Source organism: Bombus fervidus, chromosome 18 (genome assembly GCF_041682495.2).
Source record: "Bombus fervidus isolate BK054 chromosome 18, iyBomFerv1, whole genome shotgun sequence".
NCBI classification, from domain to species: Eukaryota; Metazoa; Arthropoda; class Insecta; order Hymenoptera; family Apidae; genus Bombus; species Bombus fervidus.
Genome location: NC_091534.1, coordinates 4,397,509 through 4,417,742, shown reverse-complemented (window position 1 = coordinate 4,417,742; position 20,234 = coordinate 4,397,509). Strand labels below are relative to the sequence as shown.

At 37.4% G+C, this 20,234-nt stretch overlaps 1 protein-coding gene; it reads right to left on the bottom strand.

The window, feature by feature from the left end:
* LOC139996446 (putative fatty acyl-CoA reductase CG5065) overlaps positions 1-20,234 on the bottom strand; it is a 236,615-nt gene that overhangs the window by 85,937 nt on the left and 130,444 nt on the right.

Below are 20,234 nucleotides of genomic sequence, written 5' to 3'. Positions count from 1 at the left end.
ATATCTTTACAATTAACAACAGAAATGTTTGGTCTTTTTAAAGTCATACGTTTGATTATGTCGCTGTCTGATAAGATCATTTGTGTCATTTCGACGTGACGGTTAAAAGAATTGCAGCTTCTTCTGTGTTCGGCAATATTTGACGAAGTAACAACTAGAAATATTATACCAACGAAAAAGAATTCCTCTCAGCAAAGAATTTGAAGACGATGTAATGGAAAGAATATTCCCTAGAGTAAAATTAATAAACGAATATAACATACAAATAACTGATAACAAATGTAAATAACAGTGGACTCTTGCGTACTATAACGTTAGATGAAGGATCAGGAATCATGTTGCGTCGAAATATAGGGATTTCCGATAGTTTGATAAACGGTGGAATAGCAATCGTAAGAAAATTTTCATGGCCAGCAGATTTCATTGGAGGCTGATTTAAAGATAGCGATGGTTACATTCCGATATCTCCAATAGTAGCACCATCTCAGACAACGAAATCACATGGAAACGTTAAACGGAAAATGTCACTGGTTATGTGCACGTAAGTTACAAGGGACTACATTAAATTGGGCTGCAACTGATCTTGACAAGGAGAGTTTTACAATCAAACAAATGTATGTCGTTCTTCGTCGTATGAATTGTGTAGACGATCTGGCTATATCTGATTTTGTGTTAAACAAAATTCTCAATAAAACGCATGACGAATGAACACTTGCAGAAATGCAAAGACTTCTTTTGTTAAAAAACAGTTTAAATGTATTTCCTGCGCCCAATGTGTAAAGACACATTGCAAGTTCGTAGGTGTTAGTAATAAAAGACACGGGTCAAATTAGCTTTGAGAGATAAGCTTATGTAGGGAAGCGAGCGGAGTATGGATACGAAAGACAATTTTACAAAGAAGTTGCTTATTTTCGCTTGCAGCGACGAGTTTCTGGTGGAACGATCAGACGCAATGACATCATATCATTCATAGTGAATAACGGGTTATTTCTAAGGATGGTCGGTAGGAACGAAGAAAGTTGAAAAATTTTACAAACGGGCCCTATCGGTGCCCTATTCTTAGAAGATGTAGGAGGTTTCATCCATATAGCTTAGTTCAATCCGGAGCAATCGATGCATATACATAAGGTTTGGATTTTTGCAAAATAGTAGTTGACGGAAAATTAATGCACAAAGCTTTTCTGATTTGACTAACGAGACAAGATGCCTTACAAGACGCAAAAACAATCATCTCGATTGGTCAATTGTGTTGGAGAAACCGCCGAACATACAAAAGAAGAAGGGTATAATTATCGAATTGAGATACCTCCTTCTTTTCCAATGTCGGTATAATATATTTAAATTTAATTTATACATTTTTAATGGCATATTTTTTCTAACGGACAATGTCATAATTACCTTCCTGTCTCTCTGTTAATATTTCCATACTATCTGTTGATTTTCCTCATCGATATTCGTTATGTTTTCACGATCATCTTCTTCCTGGTGATTTCACAGTTGTACGAATACCTGGCAAAAAATTATTTTTTAAATTATAAATGCATTTATAGCAATTTCAAATACCTCATAAATAAGTTGATAATAGGATCGGAATATTAATTATACCTATTACATCAATCAGTCGTACGATCGACTTATGCATGACGCATTAGGAGTGATTGCATATACAATTCGACACAAAGCAAATATTTGTTAACATACAAGTAATCTACATTTCATAATTATAAAAAATCCGAGGCCAAGTTCTTTAATTACGTGGTAAAAACGACTCGGAGAACAGAGATGCAAAGGTGTATATGTATTTGTTGCGTATCACCGTCACATGCACGCGTATCACTTCTTCGATGTGACGACAAAAAACATACAGAGTAGCGTTATGTTTCTGTACGTCGTGCTTTTACATATTAATGTAGGCAGATAAGTTTTTATATGTAACATACAGAATATGATGTCAAAAACATACAGAGGCAATGCTAATGATTATGAATAACAGTAAATACAGTGAAATCAGTACATTTTTACGTTATGCCTGTGAATTTGTAAATATTTGAATGGGCTATCTCAAATTGAGCGGGGGATCCACTAAGGCTAATTTGTGCCGATTTGAGCGCAGCCAGTCCAACCTGCGACGCCATCAATTTCCACATTTCTTGACACAGAGTCAACAAATAAATCTATAACGTTTGAACAGGTTATGGACCATAGTTGTATAAATCATTTGTAATTTATTATTTGTTACATATTATTCATATGGCGCGACATGCTACCATGTCACGTCACGTCCTCTCCCGGGGTCCGTCCGGATACCCAACCGGAATGCTTGGTGGCCCTCGGGTGCTAGAGAGTCCAGCACCTAACTTCAACCCTCATCGGTGGTCGCGGTGGAGTACGCCCCGTGTAGACGCGTCCACGGGCACCGCTGCGCTCTCGTTGGCCGATCCTCTCGGGATAGGAATCCTGCTCCCTCAACCGCTACGCTGTCATCATCCGCAGCGTAACTAGCTCGCAGAAGGAGGCTACGGCCTTCCTGCCCTTCGTAGGTCGTATTCTATTTTCCCAGTGAGAGAGTGTCGCGGCGCCGCCCACGCCGGGCAATGCTCCAGCGTGTACTGCGCCGAGTCCACACCTGCGTTGCAGTGGTGGCAAAGCGCGGTCGCATCTTTCCAGATTAGGTGCAGATACTCCCCGAAGCACCCGTGTCCCGTGAGCATCTGCGTCACTCTGTAGGTCAGGGGAAATGCGCTTCTGTCCAACCAAATGTCCCAGTTTGGAAGGACGGCGTCTAGGACCCTTAGCACCGGCGTGACCGTTAAAAAAAAAAATTTTTTTTTTTTTTTTTTACGTGGAGGAAATCTTCATAGACACCTCACCGTCTCTCTGTCGGACGCCGCAAACCACTGGACGGCAGAAGGTAGTGCCGGATTCTTACCGGCTAAAACCTCCACGGGCGGGACGGCAAGACCAGTACGAGTTTCATCGGCCCTGAGAGGCCCTGGAGATGCTTTACCAAGCACCTCTATTACCAAGCACTCGCAGAAAGTACACCACACACACACACAAGGGGGACGGATGCTGCTTGGGCCTGTTGTATATTACTTTCAAGAGAGATTTTGGTTTCCCATCCTTTGCAAATAAATGTCCCAAAGCGAGGATTCGAACTCGCGACGACGCGTCGTGTCCCCTCTCGGGCCTTAACGAGCGTAGCTGGCTGCCCCGCCGGTTGAAAATCTACCTAATTTTTGCTATATTCACAACCAACTCACCAACTGGCAACTTTTTAGGGAAATCTTCAATCATAAAACATCAGCAACAATTCGCTTAAAAACAGACGAAGATATAGAAGCAGAATACCTAAACATCAGGATCCTGAACGTTATCCGTTCTTTCACATCTATGAAGAGCTTCCACGAAAAGCACGAATATGCTCACCACATAGTAAAAAAAATCATAGAGGAACGCAGCCTTAGAAGAATATGGCAGAGCCATAGAACACCCGACGACATGCGCAAGCTAAACAATGCAACAAGAAAACTCACCAGAACCCTTACAAACTATAGAAACGACTGTTTTCAAAAATATCTTGCCAACCTATCTCCTGCCACGTAAAATAAAAAAGAAATTTAAGAGAAAAAGAAATTTTATTTTTTTTCTTGTTTGCAATCGCTTCCGAGCTCTAGACGTGACTGTTCAAGACAGCCTTGCATGATTTTAGGGAGAGTATTTAAATACTTTTATTCGCGAGAGTGGGAAAAGGCTTTGATCATATATTTCTGAGAACGGATAGAGTGACCGGCTATTATCCCGATGGTCACTCATGCTAAGGCGCTTGGAATTTCGCTATCTTACCGCCTTGTTTAGTTTTTTTTTTTTTAATATCGTTAATTTATGCCAAGATTTGTTTTTTCATACATTTTAGTAATTTACAATAAACTATGAATATGAATAAGATGTGTTACGCAAAAGTACCGATACGCGACGGTACGACGTAGCCATATTGTATTGTGCATCGGAGTTTTTACAATTTTTTGTGTTTTCGTTCTTGTGTTGAGTTTTTTTTTTTATTTAAGCCGCTGGGGAGCGGAGCTTTTGTGTGTTCTTGTTTTCACTTGTTATTTTTGTCCTGAAAACTTGGCCGCAAAACAGGACGCTTCGGTAGTCTACTTTTTGTGTGTTGTGGGACTTTGGTAGGGGTTGGATGAGAGGGAGGGGGAGGGGTCGCTTTGTTTAGTCGGATTTCGTCTGTAACATTTTGTTTGTGACATTCCCACAGCTGATTCTAACTACTCACTACTGAAGACATCCAGGAAACTCTCATCCTCCGATAACAATCCCTCGAATTTGCTGTCATCTAACTAACGTCTTCAAAGCAAATTCCACCACTACTCCAGACGAAATAACTGAATACCTGTACTCTCTCTTCCAGATGTCTTCTCCTATTGAGCCTTTCTCATCACTAGAAGTGATAGAATTAATCCGACGCCTAAATCCCAAGAAAGCATCGGGGCATGATCTGATGAGTAACAAAGCCATTATGGAGCTTCCCATAAAAGACATTGCAATCATCACTTCAATTTTTAATGCAATTCTCTGCCTTCAACGCTATCCCAAGTCCTGAAAATATCACTGATTACTCTCATTCCCAAACGTGGAAAACCAATACACGAAACCAGCTCTTATCGCCCAATTAGCCTTAAGCCCACATTCTCCAAACTATTCGAAAAGATGCTAATGATACGACTCCTTCCACTCTTAGAGGATCTAAAAACACTTCCAGATCATTAATTCGGTTTCCGACAGCAACATTCCACGATAGAGCAAATTCATCGAATAACTCACAAAATCACCCAAGACTTAGAAGAGAAAAAATATTGCACTGCGGTATATCTAGACATTCAGGAGACATTCGACAAAGTATGGCATGAAGGACTGTTGTTCAAACTAAAGAAAACCCTACCACACACCTACTATTCCTTCCTAAAATCCTACCTAACCAATAGACAATTCATAATAAAACACTTAGACGCTATAACCTCAACATTTTCAGTAGAAGCTGGCATACCGGAAGGCAGTGTCCTCGGACCCCTGCAGTTCAACATCTACACTGCAGACTTACCAACTTCGATTGATATAACCACAGCGATATTTGCTGACGATACAGACTTATTAGGCTCGCACTCAGACACGACAATTGACTGCTCTACTCTTCAGCGAGGTCTCGATTCTATGGAAGAGTGGTTCCACAAATGGCGCTTCAAAGTCAACGAAAACAATTCTGGCCACATAACTTTCACGCTACGAAAACAAACTTGCCCACAGGTGACGATAAACAATATACCTATTCTAGATAAAGAGTCAGTCAGATATCCGGGCATGACTCTAGACAGAAGATTGACATGGAAACAACATATCTTAAATAAAACCAAACAATTCAAAGCAAAATTTTAAAAATTCTGCTTGCTCATCGGCCGACGTTCCAACTTAAACACGCAAAGTAAAATTACATTATACAAGGCCATATTAAGACCTGTTTGGACCTATGGAATCCAAACATGAGGAACAGCAAGTAATTCCGACATAGAAATTCTTCAACGATTCCAATCGGAAACCTTAAGATCCCTAATAGATGCACCTTGGTACGTCACCAACGAAACGATACTTCACGACCTCAAGATACCCACAGTCAGAGAAGAATTATCCAAATTCAGCAATAGATACAACACAAGAGTGAACAATCACCAAAACCCTCTAATTACTCAACTACTCGACACGTCGGAACAGATCCGCAGGCTAAAAAGACATTATACCTTAAAACTAAGCACTCGATTCAAATAGAATCAAACATAATATAAACATTTATTACTAATGTCATAGTACCACTCCAGATAAATTTACTTACAATTCTCTAACGAGAATTGATTGTAATTTAAACGCAAATAAAAAAAAAAGATTTTTGTATTTGTGCACGATTCACATTCATGGTATATCATATGATATGCTATATATGTATATACTTTAAACAAAAACAATAAGATAAAATTGCAAAGAAAAAATAAGCAACTAACTATAGCGAAAAGATGGGAAAAACGAAATATCTTCAAAAAGTTAAATTTTATGTTGAATTTGAACGTTGACAAGGGCAGGGAAAATGTCAATAAACGAAATAAATAATATTGGTAATACATTGACCAATGAAGAACTGTTAATACAAGAACATAACGATATGGTAATGATGGAAATACCCCAGTAAAAGTTTTATATCACGATGGATATAACATTGGCCATTATATAACATTCGCTGATTACAATGGTTGTCGTTTTTGATTGGTGACTACGACATTTGTTTTTTTTAAATTTGGTTACAATCAAATTATTGTACCTTGTCAAAACATACGTCGAAATATCATACCGCTGAAATACATAGTTGGCATAATAAAATAGTGAATTCATTTAAAAAAAATTTTTTTTTTTTATTATTTAAATTGTACTTTACAATTTGTCCAGCTGGACTTTCGGTAAATTTTTCTAGCTTAAGTGAATAAAATGTATAATAAATGAAGTAAGCCAGAACGAAAAGAAAGTAAAACTAATCGAAACTAAATTACGCATAAGAACCTATATAATTTATGGTTGCAAATAATATTATATCTAATCACGCTTATACTATTTACTTAATTTACGTTTAATTTGCGTTACTTATTACACCTCCGTCACTTCGGATGTATACACATACTTATGTGTTCACACATAACAACTTTAATGTTAAACTGGCTACATATACTTGAATGATACTACACACAACTCCGATATAAGTGTAGAAATTTATTATACGAATATACATGTTCATGTGTATGATAATACATGTGGATCATAATATTATCATACTGTTCGACCGTTCGCGGAGAGACGCGATCGCGAGCAAGCGCGCCAACGGGAGTCGTAAATTCCCGTTACGATTATACAATCGTAATATTTCTTTTAGGATAATAGAGGTGATTGAATCGATTATAGCGCTGAGGTGACAGGTTATAATTTACTCTTTATTCCAACAACCTGTAGACAAGATGATTACGCTCGATACGTACATATATATGTTAATTAGATGAGTAATCAAAACAGATATAGATAATGAAGAGATGTTGACTGATCTAAAGCTGAAAAACCAGTGAAGTTCGGTGATGATGCTGTCGCAGAGGAAAACCTTTGCTGGGTGTTGTCATCCCACCACTGGTCGCTTAGAGCTGGAAATCTCGGGAAAAAATAGGAAAACCATGTTTCTGCAACTTCATCTGACGGAGCAATAACCACAACGAACCTTTTGACCCGAAGATGTTTTATGCCCATTGACCGACTTAACGGTAAATCAAAAAGCATCATTTTATGACGGTTCCTTAGGATTATTGCGACCCGCATAGTTCTATGTGTACAGCTGGTGGGCGCCTCGACCGTAAAGAGTCACCACCACCGACACAATCCGATCCAGCGGAACCGGACAATCACCAATCGAAAGAGATTTGGATGGAAGTTCAAATAATTTTACATTCACTGAATTTTTTATCGGTATCCTCTTCAAGGGGGTTGATATTACGTCTCGCTACCCGCCATATAAACCAGAATCTATCCCTCGTTCAAGACGGCCACCAGCTGTACAAATATAATTAGAAGGATTTTACCATCAAGGGCTTTGATTGCTTCAAAGCATCTTTCAAGTCGAGGAGTACCTTGGGATTGTTATTCAATCCGGTAAAAATGGGAAAAGCGGCTTTTTCTTGTGTTCAATGTTTGTTATGTTTCTCATGTTAATGGGGCGACCAGCACCCATCACTAGTTCCATATAAATGTCTCCTTCACAGAACATGACTTCACTTGCCTATCATCCCTTCGAACAGCATACATTTGAACTTGTTAGTCGTCTTCTCACCTTACATTCTTCGAGGAAAAGGTGTGGGAATAAAATAAATATTTAAGCTGGTAATTCATTTTGTAAAGATACAGGAGGAATTCGGAAATACAAATAATTCACTTTATTGAGCACACAAGTTATACATATATCTTATTCACTGAAGACCTCGCAAAGTTACTCGCACGCACGCTTGTTCTCAACCGACTCTTCCAGATACTTCTAGACGACTGTCAATCGTCTTTTGTCCCTGGACGCCCTCTGACGCTTACACACACATTCACATGTACAACGTAAATGTATCATCTTCCTAACACATTTCAACCACCTCTGCTATCCTAATCGAAATGAAGGGTTGGCTGATTTATAGCATCTATCGTCGTACCGTAACGAGAATTTACGACTATCGTTGCCGCATATCACCGCGACTGCGTCTCTCCGCGAACGGTCGAACAGTCGTCGGCCGTCACGAGATGACAAAAACTAGCAAAAGCCAATCGGAATACGCTGATCATATTTACTTTAAATATTTGACAGTCTCACATATGTAGTTGTGCTTGGACTTTACCCAAGCTCGTCTAACACACTCTTATACATCCTATAAACGAAAGATAAAAGATAGCTTTCGGTTGGGCCATTATACAATTTAGTGTAGTTAGCTTGCAGCTGCACATGAGTTATAGGACGATGCAAATCGAGAGTGACTCATGTTGTTGTTTTGCCTCGTCATTAGCATCTTCTCGATGTACGAAATGTAATAATAAACAAACGCCGAACAAAACAATATCGCCGCTACGTGCAACCGTCAACCGGAGTCGAATTGAAACTTTCCGGTACTCCCCCGACCAGAATAAATAGACGATAATGCTCTCCAGAAGATAGACTATGGAGTATCCTTATAACGAGTAATATCGAGCGAGCGACGATTACGACTAACTCTGTTCTGTATACTTATGAGGATTTTAAATACATTTGACAATATCAAGTATCAACTCGTCTCGTCTTCATAAAAATCAACACGTTTAACATTTTAACGACCGCTAGCGATTCAACCGGATCCGACCGGCAGTTCAGGCGTAGATTCTCCCTGGCGCCGGCTCTGTTTCAGTTTAGAATCTCCAATACCATTCATTTCGTTTATCCCGAAGAGTAAGTTTCACAAATTGGTATAAAACTGTGGAAGCTTACAAAGCAACGCAACTGACGTAACTGAGCAAGGTACCTCAGTACAAAATAAGAAATTGCTGCTCAAATAATGAGAAAGATTGTCGGCGACTAAAAGTCGATTAATAGGCTATCGGTCGGTAAAGTGTTAATCAATCAGCACAAGCTTTTAGCGAATAGTTCGAGAACTGTCGCCAGTTGACAGTTATATGTACAGGAAAAGGTTCAACATGTTCAAAAATCATAAAAATCGGAGAGGACGTAACGGTTCCATAGTTTTACCAGAATGAGAATATTGCTGCTTTATATATTCATTTGTCACATCTGTTTGTATGAATGTGATTACGGCACTTACGACTCGTGACAAACAGACAACGACCGCATGGCTACAAAACGCTACGCACGTTCTGCCAATTTTCACAACCTGTCAGACCTAAAAGCAATTTGGAATCTTTTTCTAGGTAGTTTCTTTTTTTAAAGATGTCTACAGACTGTTGTATGAAACTCCTTGAGATTAATTTTTTGTATTCAGGTCATCGAACATATAATTCATTTGATACTACTATGCAATATGGTTGTTTATATATTTCGAATCCAAGTACCTCAAATATGCTAAATAGCTATGCAAATAAGTATTATAACATAAATATTAACTTCTGACAGTATTGGAATAAATCTTCGTTTTAGCAGAATTGCGCAGATGTGCATGGTTTACAAATATTTTTGGGCACACTATACTTTTCCCTCACATAATTCCATACCTGTGTTATACTGCAGAACGAAACCTTTCCTTGCTCTCTAAATTTATTTTTTTTTTTCCAGATCTGTCCAAGCCTGATTATGTCACTGTGTGTCCAAAGTACAAAAGCAGCTGTATAAGATGTTCACTTTATTTGCTTCAACAAAATATTAATATTAAACTTAATGTGTTTTGTTATATTTTAAATTTCTTAATGAAGTATAAAAGAAACTAGGCAAGTTTCAATTATTAAATAGATTATGCTTACATTATATTTCAGCAATTGATCTGTTTCAACTCAAGGTGTGATTTGTATCATACATTATACATGAACGACTTGTACACTTGCAAAACATTTACAATATAATTATCTCCATGGCAAAAGAAATATCTTTTCTATTGGCGTGAAACCATCTTTTTCGTTGTTGTTCATTATCTTTAGCAGCGGACAAAGTCTTTTTTTCGGATGTATTGGTTCATGTTTTCTCACATTGTAAAACAAAACACTTTATAATTTCTCTTTTACATTCACAATCAGAAAATCACTCGCACTTTGTGTTGACTTGTACAGGAAACTTTGACATCATTATCCAAGAGAATGGTCGAGTTATTGCAGTTAATAATTATTGTTTGCAAAGTTAATACTATGCAAGCAGAAAAGTGTGACCTTTTGATCTTGAACTTCAAGAGCAAAGTCAATTTTTCGGTTTTTTTTGCATTAATCTCGGCCAAATAGAGGGCGAATCATGTTATGGTAGGGAGAGACTTACTATCTTTTACCCTATACTTCTTACCATTCATTGGTAAATCTTTTAGATTATATAAGGCTATAGGTTGCGCAAGAACTTTTTATTCTTCCTGAGAATGGCAAAATTCAGATTTAACATCTCAGTACACAAAAAATGTTAAAACATTCGTGACGAGACCCTATTTAAATAGTTTAAATGCTACATTTCCTCCTTGATATTTCCAAGAAAATAAACTAGCACTGACGCACACAGATTTCCAATGCAAGTATTATTTATTAAATGTTACAAGTAATTCGTGACATTATACGTGCATTGCAGCATTGTACGATGTTTTTTTATTTATGATTTCCTAATTTTCCCGATATTCTATGTAATCATTCATTGAAACATAACAATTATACGTAATGTTACTAACCAACAAGCTTGAAAGTCTGAATATTAATCATTGTATTTATGGCACGACTGGAATATCAGTCAAAAAGAAAACACGCTGGGACTTGAGGAAGCCCTATTCTTCGTGTGTTTAGTCGACCGTTCGCGGAGAAACGCGATCGCGAAGGTGGCGCGTGAACGGGAGTCGTAAATTCCCCTTACCATTAGATAATCGACGCCACGAACTAATGATCCCCTATCTCGGGTGGGATAATGGAGGTGGTTGAATTAATATAACACTGAGTTTAACAGGTTGCAATATATACTTTATTTCAGCCCACATGTCTCGCGAATCATATAAATGTTTCGGAGAGGTTACGATGTCGAATTGTAATGTCGTTTACAATAAGGTTAGAAGTGTTCGACTCGAATAGTTTTAGGTGGAATATTTGTGTTCGGTAATAGTACTGCTCCTAATGTAGCTAAGGGGTGTATTGTTTGCTTTCTTCTCATTTAAATGTCGTGGAAGAAAAATCGGACTACGGGCGCCGGGATTTGAACCCGGGTGCAGAACGTTCGTAACCAAAATCTCAAAACTGCGCTGCCGCCGTCCGGTGGAAGTTGCTGTCGAGTGCCGCCACAAGTTATTAAGAAGTTCACGTTGTTAATTGTAGTAGAAGTGACTTGCAAGGAGTGAGTCACATTATCGCGAGAGACATATATCACAAGTAAGATCTGACCCGATGGGTACAGAGAGGTACAAAGGGGAGTATACAAGGGCAGTTCCACTTGGACTGAAATTCAGACCGATAAGTTCTACTTGTACAGTGGACAAGTACGTTGAGTGACACCAAAATCCTGTATCAAATCGCGTTCGTCATCCCGTTGACCGTGGATTCGTTATCGAACCTAAATTCATTGTCGATTATCCAATCGCCGCTATTACTTGTTAAACTCAGTAAGAATCGCATTTGTATCAGTAAGTATCATCTATAGTATAAAACAACGATGGCCAATTCACATGAAGATCCATACAGACATCATTAATCAACTGCCTTCGCTGTTGTCACGTAGAAGACACAGGAAATCAAGAAATCACCGATGGTCTCTTCACGTTGTAGTTAGAACGTGACGCAAGTAAGGTGAGAAATTAGGATTTTAGATATGATAGTGAAATTTATTATATGAATTCAACAGTAATAGTCAACAGTGTTATGACAACAGAGTTTTGATTACTTACCGTTACTATCTGGTTTTCGTTTCCATGGCTGTGGCATGCAGGATGTTTTGTCTATCCTATTACTGTTTTCTGAACCTGTGATCTGTAGTAGTGTGAACTGTAGTAGTTGTCGGCGAGTAAACGATAATGAAATAACCATATCGAATGTCAGTGACCATAGTCTGTCTTACGTAAAATTGATTATTGTTACTTCGATCGATTAAGAGATGTGTTATATCCTACGTCCATACTTGACGGATTCGGACCGGACTATTTTTTTAACTGAGTTGTAAGAAACATTTCTTGTCGCCCCTTATATGCAGTTGTGGACATAGCGTCGTCTAATACTCGCTCATATGCAGAGTGTTTGGCTACAGACATACAAAAAACTTGTAAGGGGTGATACTTGAAAATAAAATGAGATGAAAATGAAAAATACCAAATGTGGCGTTTTCGGAATCATTTTCCAATTATCAACTATTAATAATCAACCGAAATACTTGTGCAAACCTCCTTACACGAACAAAAATAGGTGAAGTTGAGCATTGGAGTGCATGTCGAACCATAAATGGAACGACACATGGGCAGCAGGTGACAAGTTGTAAAAAAAAAGATTACCGTATTCGGAGATAATACTTTGCCTCCGTAAATAATTAATCAATAAAAGCATATGTTACGTCGGCCGACTCTCTACCTGGACGGGGCCTTGCATCGCACATAGCAACCATGTGTCTACACCTCCTTACGGCGTACTCTAAAGAATCTCAAGGACCGACCATAAATCTTAGAAAATCTCAACAAGGTTTCTCAGGTCGAACAAGGATCTTTTCTACGAAAGTAATTTCTAAGATCTCTGGTTTGTGTCCGGAAAACACTTAAAATTAGTTATTTGCACACGTGCGATACTTCCCACTACCAACCTTCTATCGAGGGCGGCTAAGACCCCTCCTGGTCCTCCAACAATCGTAATAGCCAATAGAAACAACGTCTGTTTCCCTCACTTTCCTGACCAAATAACTGTCATTAACGAATCCGATGATCCCATGCGTTAGACACACCCTTTCCTAGCTCTCCTCTGATACAGCATCGTCACTCTAGAGGTAGTCCGTTTTCATCGTCCGAACAGCCAGTAAGTCTACCACGGTTCTACCTAACCCCTATTAACTCGTTTGCAAAGTCTAACTATCTCATCGAAAGATATCGTCAACTCGGGTCACATTTTCTGTAACGCATAAGCTGCACTCATCGTCAAATACTTGTAACGCTCATAATATTGTATAATCCATTGTTGAATATATCTATCATATTAACCTGTTAACACAGTGTTAATTTCAACTAACCACCCCTGTTATCCTAATCGAAACACGGGGAACGACTACTTCGCGGCGTCGATTATACGAATCGTAGCGAGAATTTACGCCTCTCGCTGACGCGTTTTCCTCGCGACCGCGTCTCTCCGCGAACGGTCCTAACAGCATATATTAATAATATTTATACAAAGTTCACACACGCATCGCGATTGTCTAGATTGCTCACAGAAATATTGTATCGAAAACAACAGCCGCTTTATATTACAGTAAATGTTCAGTATAACATCTGTTCTTTTGCAAACAAAGTATGCTACATACAACTACATAAAAACACCGCACGCCCAAATCATTCGCGTTAGAACTAAATAAAAATTTTTTAAATAACAAACAATACAAGAAATAGAGGAAAGAAATTCGTGGAACTAAAAATAAAAAAAACTTAAAAGATCTACAGCAGAATAACTTAAACCTATACTACGTCTACGATTAAATTCAGCTGTATGTTTATACAGTTCTCCTAACGTTTCTCCTTGGATATCGAAATGATTTTGTCCTTCCAGAACTATTCTACCCTCTAACCGAATTCAAAAGCCGCTAAAGTATGTTAGGTATCAAGGCAATAGTGGAGAGTTTATTCACAAAGAAGAATTTACGATATTCTTCACCAACGCTTCCTCTTTTTTTTGTATGACTTTCTCCAAATTACTCAGGAACAGTCACGATAGCTCAGGTGGTCCTCTTAACACATTGCGTATGGCGGGCACATTTTTGATCGCTCCAGAAGCATGCTTGGAAGCAATAGGATGCATATATGCACATTTTTAATTTGCATTTAGAATTACATTCACATAGTGTTCTTAAATATAACTATATATTTTATACATATATTTATTATTATTGAGATATGTATAATTTTATGTGCTAGACTAGATTGGCCGTGAAGGAGTGACACACGTATGTGAATATGAGTGCGTGAAGTATGTATGCGCAGGGCGTCTCGAAAAACAGATGAATGTAACGGTTCCATTGGCAGTCTGGTAGGGAAGATAGTGAGACAAAGGAAGTGCCGAGACGCGTGCAAATGTATATCGACGAAGATCTTGGGAATCGTTTATTAAATAAATCGAAAACTATTTTAACATGAATTGTAGGTGTAATCATCGTGTTTCTTTACTTTTATTTCGGCAATTAAGATGCACAATTCTCAACAATTATATAAGATCTTTTACATTCTAAATATTATCTATTTCACAAACTTGAATAATGCTTTCAAGTGTGATATCTGGTAAAAAATACTCCATTGTGCAATGGTGTTCGGCACGATTTGCAACAGTATCATGTTTCGCTGCTTTTTCCATTGATCAAACAGATTTTACATTGTTTAGTTGGGAACTTCTTCTTGTCTTTACTCGTTATTGGTTCAAGTTTATACTGTTTCATATTACCAGAGAGTCTATACGGTGGGTCGATGCGTAGATGATTCGTTGTATTTGAAACGCTTTGTTCTATATCTATAACTGTATCTGCTGATTTTTCTTCCGTCGTCCGCAATATCATCACAGCAAGTAGAAAATCTTTATATTTCATTTTTTCATTATTACAGAAATTATAGAACATGAATGCATTGGACAGACCACAATTGATGAGATATAATATCACCTTTTCCGGCCATTTAATTGTTTTTCTCAATATTGAGTAATATGATAGATGCTGATCAGTAAGGTGGAACAAATTTTTCTGAACATGAGACATTCCTCCATTTTCCTTGTTTAGGATCAGCCTTATATTTATGTACATTTCGTAAATAATAACGACTTGTTTCTTCAGAAAAAATTTGGAAAAAGTCATTGCCAAATATACAATCAACAGCTTCCTTCACACTGCAGTTCCTTTGTAATGATGTCGGCGTAACACTAATTCTTTCAAAAGTTTCCGGATTTGGAAATGTATCCTCATCTGTTCATTCTTCAATTATAGGCTCATCAGCCTCCATCGCTGAATCTTCACTTTCGACTGAAACATCATATTTCTTATTCAGTCTTCTTTTATATCTAATCGCACTGAATTCATTTTCGTCGGAAGTGTCGTTTGATGCATCAGATAAATCATTAAACAACCATTCACTTTGATTTTCATTTTCTTTACATCTGTGTGTCATTCTGCTACTTTTATAGAATTAGGGCCTATTTCATAAAATAATTTTTGTTATAAATTATCAGTAACGGTTTGAAAATGTCAATGATTTTTATAAAAGCTGTTTCCTTACAAATTAAAACACGAACCTTGAAATAACAAAATGCACAACAATAAAACACTTTAGAAGGTACGGTAGACGATTGGCACAGATCTGCCGATGTACTGGCTATATTCATTGATTGTTTTTACCTGTTTAGAATGTGAACATTCAGTTGCATTGTTAATCATTTATCATAAGAACGCGCAAAGCTTCATTAACAAGAACATTTGTCTCTGATCGCTTAAGTCATTGATTGAGTCGAAAAGACATGTAACCGAGATATCTCATGACCCGGCCACGTTCGGCTTGCTAAAAACGAGATATCTCGTGATCGGTATGCAATGGGGTAAGAACATGGTTGAGTATGCCTATTGAGTAAACGAATAGACTGCTCTCCGGATGTGTTTGAAAATCAATAGAACTGACTTGCAAGGTTAGTATCATTTCGACAACAAATACGAAAACTTTAAGAGAGCTATTCAATGCGATACATATAATTTTTCATTTAGCTGTCCATTGATGTGTATTATTACGCGGTACTTCGTAATACTTCATAATGCCCTAATTAATTCTAAAGTATAAGATTAAGTAATTTTTTGTAGTTCTTTTCGTGTTTCCTGACTTTCTATTTCATGCGCATGTGTGTGCATTGTAATAAGCAGTGACCAGTAGTTTTTATGGAACTCGTTTCTGATCTATGCAGAATATCGTACGGCTACAATCAGTAGCTTCCTGAAGAATACTTAATGCTTAATTTAGTTTTTCTGTGGACATTGCCATTTTCATTACGATTTTTCTGTGAACAGTCTCCACACTCGTGGTATGTGCGATTTTCTCACGTTGTGCAAAACGGTTACACAGGCATTTCTGCCATTTTTATGCAGTATACCAAATAAGGCAGGACTTGTATACCATTTGTCTTCGTAAAGAGCGTGACCTTTACCGAAATGGAGTTCCAGAAGGGACATTATGGTGGGGTTCTGTTTTAATTCCAGACCCCATATAAATAATGAAATCCTAAATGTAACCCGTCTTACGGTCACAAGACGGAATGATTTTATATCAAATCTAATTTCTTCTTGATGCAATGAATTTTTGAATGCCAGTGTGCCTATGTCCACGAGGAGATGTTCGTCTATACATAGATTGCGATAAGGGTAAAATGTACCTGCAAACGTTACTCGTGATTTATCAATTATGTTTCGGATTCTGCGCAGACGATCGGAATTGGATACATTATCGTCATTAAAATGTAACATTTGTAGCAGTAATAAGTGGCGTTCTCTGCTTACTATTTCGTCATAGATATCACTTTTCAGGAGCTTATCTTTGCTCCAGTATTCTGGTAACGATAACTTACTGTTTCTCGTCATTAGAAGATAAATAGCCATGAAACAATATAAATAATTGATCACTGTATCAGCTATTACATTATTCTTATTTTTGGCGCCATCAATTGTTTTCCTTTTCAACAATACACTCTACCATGTCATCGCTAACAGACGACTGATAGTAATTTGTAATTTTCCATGCATTATTTATGTCTGCTTGAGTACTCGAATTTCGTACAGTAAAATTTCGAGGCCAAATTTTTCCATCGTCCATACGACATTTGGAAAAATTATCCTTTGCTCGTTATTATTCTCCATTTCAGAATCATCAGAATCTGTGGTACTTAGTATATTCAATCTCCACTGCAGTTATCCGAAACAGTTTCTGACTCATCTAATACGTTCAACACTTATTGCTTCCTCAGATTTTTAGAAATCACTTCGACAAGAGCAGAATCTGAAAAATTTATTAAAATGAAACGCAAATTATAATACTTTTAGGAAATGAGGATATCTTTAGAGAGTGAACGGACGTACCAGTATACAAATTCTTCGGACCTTTTTTGTATAAAGTTTGTAATACTTTTCTTAATTAACTATTCTTCTGTGATAATCGAAACAAATTAAAAAATCGAACGACGTATAAATGCGAATCCAGTTGTGTAAAGTATTTGGCGCTGAACTCACAAGAGGGGTTGCTATGCATAAATTAGATCGCGACGCTGCCGGTTATAGGCGGTCTTAGCCTCTAAGAGTCACTTCGTGGCTGCCGGCTACAACTAACGAAACGGCTAATTGTCAATAATTAAACAACAAAGCCGAAAACTCAACTTTTTAGTTCTCGATTTTTTTATCTTATTCGAGCTGCAAGAATCACCTCTTATGTTTTTTTACACTTGCAGCTGAACTCCCTGTATATACTATAAAGAAAGGATAAGCGGCAAACAAATCCTAGCACGTACTCAGTCACAGATGCACAATTATACATATAATTCGCTGTAGTGGTATCGATAATTTTTGCCAAATATTCGAGGCACTATAGCCGCCTGTCAGTTACATGTATGGGAAAGAGTTGTTTAGAATCATATTGACGATAACGTGTTCGAAAGTCATCGAAATCGGAGAAGATGTAACTGTTTTACAGTTCAGTGTTATTCATTTCAGAAAATGTGTGGATGAATTTCTAGAAATGTCATTTCATAGATTTGACAAGGATTTTATATAATCACTTCGTCACGACGTATGTACAACAAGAAGCATAATTTAATAGAATGGTCCGATGCGAGTGATTTTTGATAAAATGATGTATTGTTGACGTTAGTAGGCCGTCAAGCCGATGCTACACGTCATGTGTGCATGTGCATTCGTGCGGGCGTGCATCTGTAATCAGATTTGTGACTATTAAATAAGGATCGGACTATTCTTCGTTTTCCGATCACCGTGTCGTAAAACAGCCCGTCATGGTAGTACGTAGAATCTACTGTTCCGTAAATACAATCGCATACTCTTATGACTCTTGAGTATGGTGACACCATTCCCAATTATTTTTTCTGTTATTCGATTTATTATTATACGACATATCAGAGTGATTAAATGAAATTCCGCTTTCGCCCTCTTTTCGCTCTCCACCGGTCGTTTTCCGACAGCTCACCACTTCTCCTCCGCTTCCTGCGCGTTCAATGCTGCGACCTTTTAGATTCGTCGTTCATGAAATTTATTAAAATATTGCGAAATGCATTAGGACATCGCATAATATTTAGTACATATGTATATCGTACAGGATGTACCGCGAGTAAGTACAGAGAGAGTAACACCTCAATCATCAAATGACGTAATTTGGGCTTGCAAAAAACCTTGTGTTATAACTCGAAAAAATTAATTAAAAATGGTATTACGTGCCGGTATGAATGTCATATGCATTATGTTTGCTGTTTTTACGTTTACGACTTCATGGCAAACTGTACAAAGTTAAAGCAAAGGCGTAAACTCTATCTGTTCCATGCACGATTGCTCACGATTCACGTCATAGTCGACTAGTTGTCTAATTTTCCAATGGAACGTGTGTATTATTGCTAACAGAATGCAGACCCGCTTCTCATGCAGCACCTGGTTCTTCAAATTCGACACCACTGAACTTCGCATACCATAAAATTAGAAATGCATGTAATCCACAAAAATTGACAGAAATATGGACGTGCGAAAATCATAATGCCTATTAATTACAATAAACATTCTCGAATTATAGCATTGATGATCGCTGCTATTCTCGTGTCTTTTATTCAGGTGCTTGTAGCGTTGATCGCTGGCGACGCTAATGTCTGCTAAAAAAAAAAAAAAAAAAAAAAAAAACAGGTCGGAATATAAATAGGATATTAACATTAACTAGTGGGGAAACCATATATGTATATGTATAATGTGTAGTAGCATCTTCGACAAAAAATGTAACCTTTTTGTCATGTGCACTGATGTAATTTTTCAAATAGACATGACTGATGTAATCTCTTCACAAATATTTGTCTACTTTAACTGTATCCCAGATAATCTTTTAGGGGTTGAACTTTAGAGAGTGATTACACCTCATAAGCTCGAGTTACCTCAACTAAAACAGGATACGTGTTTAATATTTTGCGCCGCTCTTCTAGTCTCAAGTTTTATCAAAATCTGAGTCCTACTATTCGCGACCTTTTCCTGATAGTAATGTTTCCTTTTGATTCCATTGTGAATTGCAACTATCGTGGCATTGAATTTATCTGATTGATGAGTATTCTACTTAAAATATTTTTCCATTTTTCTAGGAAAGCCTTTTTTAAATAATTTCCTGATGAAATATGCTGAATCAATACTTTTATTTATATTTTTATTTATTTTATTTATATATTTTCAGTAATGCTCATATTGCCGGGCTATTTGTAAGTGTTCCCAAACATAATACAAAAACCACGCTAATGTATTAGTAGTATTGTGCTCTGCATTTTCCTACATCAGGATGAAATTATGCTTTACATACATTTTATTCTATGAAGCGGTATTGCACGAATATATATTTTTTATTTCCTAAGAATCTCTTACTAAACGGTGTTCGACCATAATTTTTATTTTTGTTAAAGTTAAGTAGTGTATGGATATCTTCTACACTGATTGTGCGTTGGTGTCTTTTAACCTCTGGAGAGTGGATCGTTTATAATATGAGATGGAATTTGCAATTCAACTACTTTCC